Source organism: Octopus sinensis, linkage group LG1 (genome assembly GCF_006345805.1).
Source record: "Octopus sinensis linkage group LG1, ASM634580v1, whole genome shotgun sequence".
In the NCBI taxonomy this organism is placed as follows: Eukaryota; Metazoa; Mollusca; class Cephalopoda; order Octopoda; family Octopodidae; genus Octopus; species Octopus sinensis.
The window spans coordinates 69,631,944-69,641,036 of record NC_042997.1 but is presented as its reverse complement, the minus strand read 5'-3'; the positions used below and the strand labels follow the sequence as shown (position 1 = coordinate 69,641,036).

Below are 9,093 nucleotides of genomic sequence, written 5' to 3'. Positions count from 1 at the left end.
GAATCATTGTGTATCCAAGGTCTTCTTTTCTTTCATATATTTTTCTTTTAACGTTATTCCATTCTCAAAGCTAGACCAAACGTATGACTAATAAAACAGTTTCTCCTTTTCTATATTTCGATGAAGCTACAAGTATCCTAGGTGCAGGCGTTTGTAGCGTGGTAAGAAGTTTGATTTCCAACTACACGGTTTCGGTTTCAGTCCTACGGTCTGGTGCCTTGGGAAATGTCTTCTACTATATGCCTAAGACTAACTAAAACCTTATGTGTGGATTTGATAGACGTAAACAGAAAAAAGATTGTCATATATATACATATACACATGTGTATATGTGTATGCTTGTCTTTATATTTGTCTTCGTCCCTTGACATCGCTTAACATCTGAGGGGTTCGACAAAGAAGTATCTGGCTTTTAAAAAAAAGAAATAAATAAAAAGGGCTAGGGTCAATTTATTCGATTAAACCATTGTCTCAACTTTTTTTTTACCTATGGACCCTTTTGATTCCTATTTTACTTGGATGACCTCTCTTAGCCATTTGATTTTTAACAAAATCCTATAATATTTTTAGAATCAAATATTAGGAATTCTATAAAAAAAATTGTTAAAATATTTTCTGTATTGTAGAAGAATAATGAATTTATTGGACATAAATTTTAACAGAATCTTACATGGACCCCCAAGGCTCACATGGACATTGATTGAGAACCACTGGACTAAACTTTTTTAGGCAGTACCCCAGCGTGACTGCAGTCCAATGACTGAAACAAGCATAAGATAAAGGATGCTGCCCTACTTTGGAGAAAGGAAGAAAGGAAGTCATAACTTTTCATCAGATAAACCTCTTCTGATTAAACGTATTCGACTGGCGTAAGCGTCAAGTCTCTGATAAACAAAAGTTGATCAAAAGTTTGGGACATATTTGACTGGGTGGTTAATAAATATTCCTTTCTACAATAGGCACAAGGCCTGAAATTTTGGGGGAAGGAGTAAGTCAATTACATGAGCCCCAATGCTCAAATGGTATTCATTTTATCGACCCCGAAAAGGGTGAAAGGCGACCTCGGCGGGATTTGAACTCAGAACGTAAAGAGGGACGAAATAAATATTGCCTTTCTACAATTCGAGTCGTTCATACCATTTGTTTCATTTTTTATTCAAAGAGGTTTTTATTATGTAACAATATTGTGTCAAGGATTATAATTACCATCATAATTATCGCCAACGTTCTCGTTGTTGTCATCAGTCACATCCCCCTCATCATCATCTCCTCACCACCATCATAGTGGTGTCGGTGGTGTACCATGCTCTGTCGGAGTCACGATGATTGCAAATCTTCCACTGTGATAGAGTGGAAATAGTTGTCTTGAAGAGAAAGGAAACTAAATTTTCCCACATTTCTTTCTCCCACGTAGCAAGAGAAATAGAGAGGGAGGGGGAGAGAAAAAGAGCGAAAGAGGGAGAGAGAGAAAATAAAAGACAGGAGTTGATCTCAGCTCTTTACTGGTAAAAAGTGAAGTTAACCACGTCAAATTGTTAACTATATTTATTCTACCTAAGGGACAGAAAAATATTAATTTCAAATTTTGGTACAAGACCAGGGGAGGGACCTTGTTGATTACATCAACTCCAACGCTCAGCTGGTGCTTATCTTATCGACCCCGAAAGGATGAAAGGCAAAGTCAATCTCGACGGAATTTAAACTCAGAACTTAAAAATGAACGAAATGCTGTTAAGCATTTTACCTGGCATGCTAATGATTCTGCCAGCTCACCGCCTTAAAAAGAGGCATAAGAAATATTAGAAGACATTTTTACAACGCTCAAACAATTCCGCCATTCAAACGCCATACTATAGACCATAAATCTTTCAATGCACAATGGCTGTGGGTTTTCATTACACGATAGTAGCCCAAGTCATCTCTGAATGGGCAGGTCTATGATGAGAGCAATTCTATCCGAGACCATCCTGTCCAATTTATTCAAAACTATTGCACCTAATATTGTCATGCCTTGTCACAGCTCACGTCTGACTAATTTGGAGCTTCTGCTCTTTCAATACTCAAAAAGGATGCGTTTCATTTCAGGTGGTCCATCTATCAACTTCTTCACAGAAGGTTGGGTACGATTTAGCTGATGATGCGTAGATATCTGCAGAGGATGCAGCATCTACAAATATTCCAGGACACTGAACTGGTGTTGTGGCTCTTTGTCAGGCACATCTTTTATCATTTCGTTTCTTTGGTGAAGTTAAAGTCCTGGCTCAAACAAGAAACAAAGCCTGGGTGCATGACATAGAATTTTCAAGCACTCATAGCCTTCTACTAGTCGGGTAATGTAGGCGGTAAATGCTCTACGTTGATATGCTATAAAAGATTAGCGGTGGAAACGAACAATACCATTGTAGCTAGCCTGTTCCAGAGAACTGTCAATCTGGGATACATGGATATCGTCTAGAAGTATTTAACCTGGCTTTGTTACGGGAAGCATCGCCAGTTGGAGACAAACCTTACCGGCACGAAAGTATCCAAAATGCGCAGAGGGAGACGAACCCATTCTACATGAATGCTTTCAGTGTCAGTGACATCAGTGACCAAGAAAGACATATATTTTCTGCGATCAAGCATCGTTAAGATAGTCACGACATCATCGACTACAACACTAGTGGATTAATGTGGACCATGGCGATGCAGCTCAGGAAGGCTGTGATTGGACTGCCGTAGGGGAAGTGAGCCGGCCAATGACACCATGCTGCAAATGAAATTTTGAGGACTGCCGTTGTAAAACTGCTGAGCGGTATGAGAAGAGATTCTTCTAATCTTGACATGCAGTCCCTTCCCTGGTTGCATCGATGCAATTATTGGGCCAGAGGGTAGTTTTGATTGAATTTTATCATTCGACTTCCAACACATTGGGGCACGCCTTGAAGAGTTTTAGTCGAACAAATTAACCTCATTACCAAACCGATAATGAATGAAGATGTAAAGAAACCTGTGGATAGAAATCAAGAGGAGAGTATGTCTTCAGTCCTTTCGACCTCGTCTACCACACTACGTCTTTCGTTATAATCACCAGACAGAAGAAAACTGCCTTCCCTCTCTGTCCAAAAGATGGTGGGGCAATCCCCACGATGAAATCGGCTTGATAGCTGGATCCATCCTACACGCATCAACGGCTGTTTGACAAAGCTTCACAAGTTAGCAATAGCCGGATACTGGACGAGTGCATGCAGAATTGCTTCATCGCCTTGCGCACATCTTGGATAGGTCCGTCTGACAGAACATTCGTGCTTGTAGAGCTCGAATCATTACAGCACCCATGTAGCACTGCCAAACCAGAGATTTCTGGAAATTATCGATAAGCCCCGCCTGAAGCTCCTCCAGAAAAGACCAGCTAATTGATCCCTGCCGATGCCCAGAGTTTTCACGGGGACGTCGTCGCTCGTGCTTGCTACTAACCCTCTATAGAACACCAATATAGAACTTCGACCTTCCTCATTGCTCGACTGGCCGAGGACTGTGAGCTCTTATCGACACTTCAGTTGCTAAGAACCCTTTGTCAGTCTGCGTTTGAACCAGGACTGTTGCTCGGTCAATGAGACGAGCTGCGGGAAATCCTGTATGACAAGCGGCGACCCACAACTGCTCACCGTTAAGGAAACGCTGGAGATGTCGCAGCCTCATTGCATGTATGCACATCATTAGCTACGGCATGCCCAGTCCTCCACTCAGCGCCCCTTTCACAGAAAGTGAAAGAGCGAGCACTCCAACTTGATCCTCCATGAAGCTAGGCAAAGGACGACGGTCAGGCGCTAGAAGATGACGGAAGCGATGTGCGCATTCGCCACCTCTGTCCGACCCTTCAGGGACAGCTTCCGTAGCAATGGCATGTATAGAAGGTGCGTGAGAAGTCATTCTTGATACATTGAAAATGCGATGCTAAACGATTCCGGTAAGTAGAGATTTACTTTGACCACTGAACAGATGTTGTATATTGAGCGATCCAGCCTCTGAAAACAGGACAGAAACTGGCCGCCGCGAGAACAGCATCCAAGTATAGATGGTTGACCCTTTCAAAAGTTTTTGATTGATCCAAATTAATCAGAGCCCTACTCATGCCAGGTTATTTACTCACCCTCTCTATGATGTAACTCGACGACAAGCGCCATTCTTTTTACAAACACCTCGGCTAAACTCTACCGACTTTACTCTAATAACCCTTTTTCAGAACTATCCACCATCGATTGTTATATACCACCTACTCTAATAATCGCCATCTTGACCGGAAAGAGTGGAGAGAAAAGAAACGAGCGGGGTTACTTACCCTCCTAGTGTTGTTTGCGACCGGGTGGCTCGACCTCCGGCTCTGCTTCGGGCTCCTCTAGGAACCAATTTAAAAGTCTGTTGGTGGATTTTACATTAGGGGTTCCCACGTCGGAGGAAAAAACCTCCATAATGTTTTTATATGCTGTTAGCAGCTTGCACACTAACATGAGCTCTTCGGGCATTTTAAGAGTGCTTGTGTCATATATTGCACTCCTCTCAATCTCTTCATTTCGAGCTATGAAGGTCATCAAATCTTTGTTGGCTCTCCTCACTAGCACAAAATTTGGAGTCTGTGGTTGACTGTTCTTTTGTAAGTTTTCTTTCTGGAGCGAGGTGGGGTTTGATAGTGTTGGTTGTGCTGGTGATGGTAACGTTGCTTGTGTTGACGGTTGTGGAGCTGGAGGAGTTGGTGCTATTATCGATGTGTTTATGCCTCCTGCGGATGCGCTCTCTGTGTCCTCCAGTGTGTGCGTGACAGTGTGAAGCCAGGTGTTTTTTCCTGTGCTTTCGTTTTTCCCTTTTCGGCTTGTGGGATTTATCCTCGTCTTCACTCCGTGATGTGGAGGAACCAGAGTCTGTAGAGTCCGTCCCAGATATGGGCTGGTGCATGTTTGTGTTAATGAGTGTGCCTGTATGTGGAACATGAAAAAGTCAATGAGGGCTCTACCAAACAAGAATGTCTCTGTCCTCATGCCTTTCAACCTCGTCTACCAGACGACCTCTTTTACCACAGCCACCTGGCAGGATTAGGAAAACTGCTTTATATGCCCGATTAAATGAAGGACTCTGCCGATAGATTGACTGTCTCATACGCGACAGCATCTATTCGGCATAACTCTACAAGTCAGCAATGTTCGGATACTGAATGGGTGCATGCAGAACAGTTTCCACGCTCCTCCCGCACCTCGTTCAAGCCCGTCTGACAGCACATCCATGCCTGTAGAGTTTATCTCGAACCGGTTGCATCCCTCGGAAATTATCCATGGTAGACCCCGATCGGATAGACCTCCGGAACAGACTAACCAGTTCGTTTTCGTCAACGCCCAGTGTCTCTCCTAGGACGTCGTCGCACTTTACCGTCACTAACTCTTAAAGTGGAACATCCACTGATTCCATTGCCCTAACGACATTATAGGGGGGACATGAGCACCTAACGACATTATAGGGGTCACGACAGTAATTTAGGGGTAGGGTAGTCAATGACATTAACCTCCTTCTCCAATTGACGTTCTATTCTATCGTCTCCGGAGGGATGAAAGCGAAGTTGAAATCTCGGTAGGATTTGACCTGAGAAAGAAATGCACAATGTATTTTGTCTGATGCTCTGAGAACTCTGCCAATTCAACTCCCTAATGATGATGACAATGATGGTGGTGATGATGATGATGATGAGGAGGAGGATGAGGATGATGATGATGATGAGGATGAGGATGATGATGATGATGATGATTAAAATGAGGAAGATGAAAAGAAGAAGAAGAAGAAGAAGAAGAAGAAGAAGAAGAGAAGAAGAAGAAGAAGAAGAAGAAGAAGGAGGTGGAGGGGAGGTGGAGGAGGATGAGAAGGAGGAGGAGGAGGTGGAGGAGAGAAAGAAAGGAAAGAAAGAAAGAAAAAAAGAAGGAAGAAAGGAAAGAGTGAACGAAAGCAGGAAAGTTAGGTTGAAACGAAGACAGGAGTAAAAGGAAGAAACAGAAGAAAAAGTAAAAATGTTTAAAAAAAAGAGAGAAGTAGATAACGATGAGAAGTTGGCGGTGAAATGTCTGTGTAGAAAGAATGATCTAGAAGTAGTCTCCAGAAAATATCAACCATTTTTACCACATACTTATCATACCAATGCGAATTTGGTTTCATTTATTTAAAAAAATCATTTTTTACATTCCACACATTACTAGATATAATCAGCACATGAATCCATCTATTTCCGTTAACTGCAGCAGCTCAACTTGTGCAAATACACTCATAGTCTATATATATATATATATTATATATATATATATATATATATTCACACACACATACATATATACATATACAGGGTGCGATGGGTAAATTGTCACCATTTATATTTTTGATTTCGTGCATGTGCATGTTTGTTTTTGATTTTATCGACTACATAGTATAGTAGGGTCAGTTGGGCACCATCATGCACGACAGCATCTATTCGGCACAACTCTACAAGTCACCAATGCTCGGACGCTGAATGGATGCATGCAGAACAGCTTCGTCGCTCTTCCCGCACCTCGTTCAAACCCGCCTGACGGCACATCCATGCCTGTAGGGTTTATCTCGAACCGGTAGCGCCCTTCGGAAGTTAACCATGGTAGTCTCCGACCGGATGGGCCTCAGGAACAGACCAACCAGTTCGTTTTCGTCAATGCCCAGTGTCTCTCTTAGGACGTCATCGCACTTTTCCGTCACTAATTGCTAAAGTGGAGCATCCACCGATTCGTTTGCCCTAAATTGTAAACAACATTTTGTTCGGCTTGGCATTCGCACCGGAAGCTCCAATACGAACATTTCAGAATGTTTGGGTGTCAATCCGGGGACAGTGTAGAGGATTCGGGAAGAGTTGGATGAGTCTAATGGTGATTAGAAAGGTACGGCAACTCAGAAAACTCACTCTGATCGTCCTGATAAGAAAAGAATTCCTGAATTTATTGGTGAGATCCAGGCCATGATTGATAATGATCCCTCCAAGTCAATCAGGTCCATCGACAGAGATATGGGAGTGCATGAGTTTCTTATAAGGCAGGTAGTGCATAAAGGCGTTCGGTATTCCTAATAAAAGATGAGAAAAGGCCAATTTTTATCACAAATCACCAAGGACAAGAGGAAAGACTGCTCTACAAAGCTTTTGAACAAACTCAAACATCCTTTACAACCGAATATGCTTTGGTTTTTCTCAGACGAGAAAGGAAAATTTTTGCCAGGATCAGATGGTAAACACATAGAACAACCGTTGGGTTGCCGTATCCCCTAAACATGTACCGAAGGTGATAAAAATCAAACATCCAGTCAATATCATGATGTTTGGTGTGATCACTAATGATGGCGACGTTATGCCTCCAGACTCAACATGGAGGCCTATATCAAGTGCCTAGAGGAGGTAGTGCTGCCCTGGGTCATTTTGACTGCAGCAACGCTTGAGCACCGCCTTTAGTCGAGGAATTCGACCCCAGGACTTATTCTTTGTAAGCCTAGTACTTATTCTAGCGGTTCACACACATACGCACATATACACATATATGTATATACAAACAATTTGGCTGATTGTTACTCTGGAGATTGTTAAAACCATGTGGACGCCTCTGCTGAGAACCCAATAAGGTTCGAAAATTGCTTAAGGTTGTTCAGCATTTTTTCATCTGCGGAGAAATGGATAAAATTTTCCCTGTTTATAATTATATTACGTATATAAGTACCCCGGGACTTATTCTTTTGTAAGCCCAGTACGTACTCTATCGGACTCTTTTGCCGAGCCGTTAAGTAACGGGGACATAAACACACCAGCATTTGTTGTCAAGCAATGCTAGGGGGACAAACACAGACACACAAACACACTCATGCATATATATACATATATACGACGTCTACCAAATCCACTCACAAGGTTTTGGTCGGCCCGAGGCTATAGAAGAAGACACTTGCCCAAGGTGCCACGCAGTGGGACTGAACTCGGAACCATGTGGTTGGTAAACAAGCCACTCCTGCGCCTATATATATATATATATTATATATATATATATATATATATATATATATATATATATTTCTCTATAAATCTATATCTTTATCTCTCTATCTATCTATCTATCTATCTATATCTATCTATCTATCTATCTATCTATCTATCTATCTATCTATCTGTATGTATATATAAATATATATACGATGGTTGTTCGGGTTCAGTATTACTGCAGGGCACCTTATGCGAGTGTCTTCCCTTTAATGTCGGGACGACAAATACTTCGTGAGTGAATTTGGTAGATGGAAATTATGTGGAAGCCCGTATATGTGTGTGGGTATGCGTGTGCGTCCGAGCGCGTGTGTTGCTTTTCTTTCTGTGTTTGTCCGCTCCCCAAACACACACCACTTGGCAGCTGATTTTAGTTTGTTTACGTTACCTGTAACCTAGCATTTCGGCAAAAGACACCGATAGAATAAGTAACAGACTTTAAATTAAGCACTAGGGTTGATTTATCCAACTAAAATCCTTCAAGTGGTGTTGTAAAAGATTAAAGATAAAAAGACAGCTTAGTATTTGTATTTTTGATGCAGATTGAATTAGGTTTCAAGAACAACAACAGCGAACGCATACTTTGGTAACATATTTTAGTTATACCATACCTCTACTGTTATTCACACTGCATGAGTTGAAGCCAAAACGAAATGTCTGAAGAAAATTAGAAGCAATTATGCAGCGAAGAATGAGAATAATCATAGGTGCAAGTGTAGCTGTATGGCAAGCAGTTTGCTTCCCAACCACATGGTTCAGTTCTACAGCGTGGTATATCGGGCAAGTGTCTTCTGCTATGGTCCTGGGCCGACCAAAGCCTGATAGATGGAAATTGAAATATCCTGTCGCGTATATAAAATAATGCTAGAGTTACTTCGAAAATTTGCCAAAAAAATATCAATAATTAATAATATCAGGGTAAGAAAATTTTTAGCGAGTCTGAGGCCTAGCGTGTAGAAAAATTAGTCAATAGACTATATACTATTCATATAAATACAGTGTACATTTAAACACATAAGAGGTATCCATCATAG

The 9,093-nt window shown here is 41.7% G+C and overlaps 1 long non-coding RNA gene across 1 annotated transcript in view; it reads right to left on the bottom strand.

Annotated features, from left to right (window-relative positions):
* The window catches only part of LOC118766262, a 20,825-nt gene extending 18,794 nt beyond the window's left edge, over window positions 1–2,031 (bottom strand). Inside the window, exon 1 of the long non-coding RNA XR_005002176.1 lies at window positions 2,019–2,031. This is a non-coding gene — a long non-coding RNA (uncharacterized LOC118766262). The remainder of the gene's footprint in view (window positions 1–2,018) is intronic.
* Between the last annotated feature and the right edge of the window lie 7,062 nt (window positions 2,032–9,093).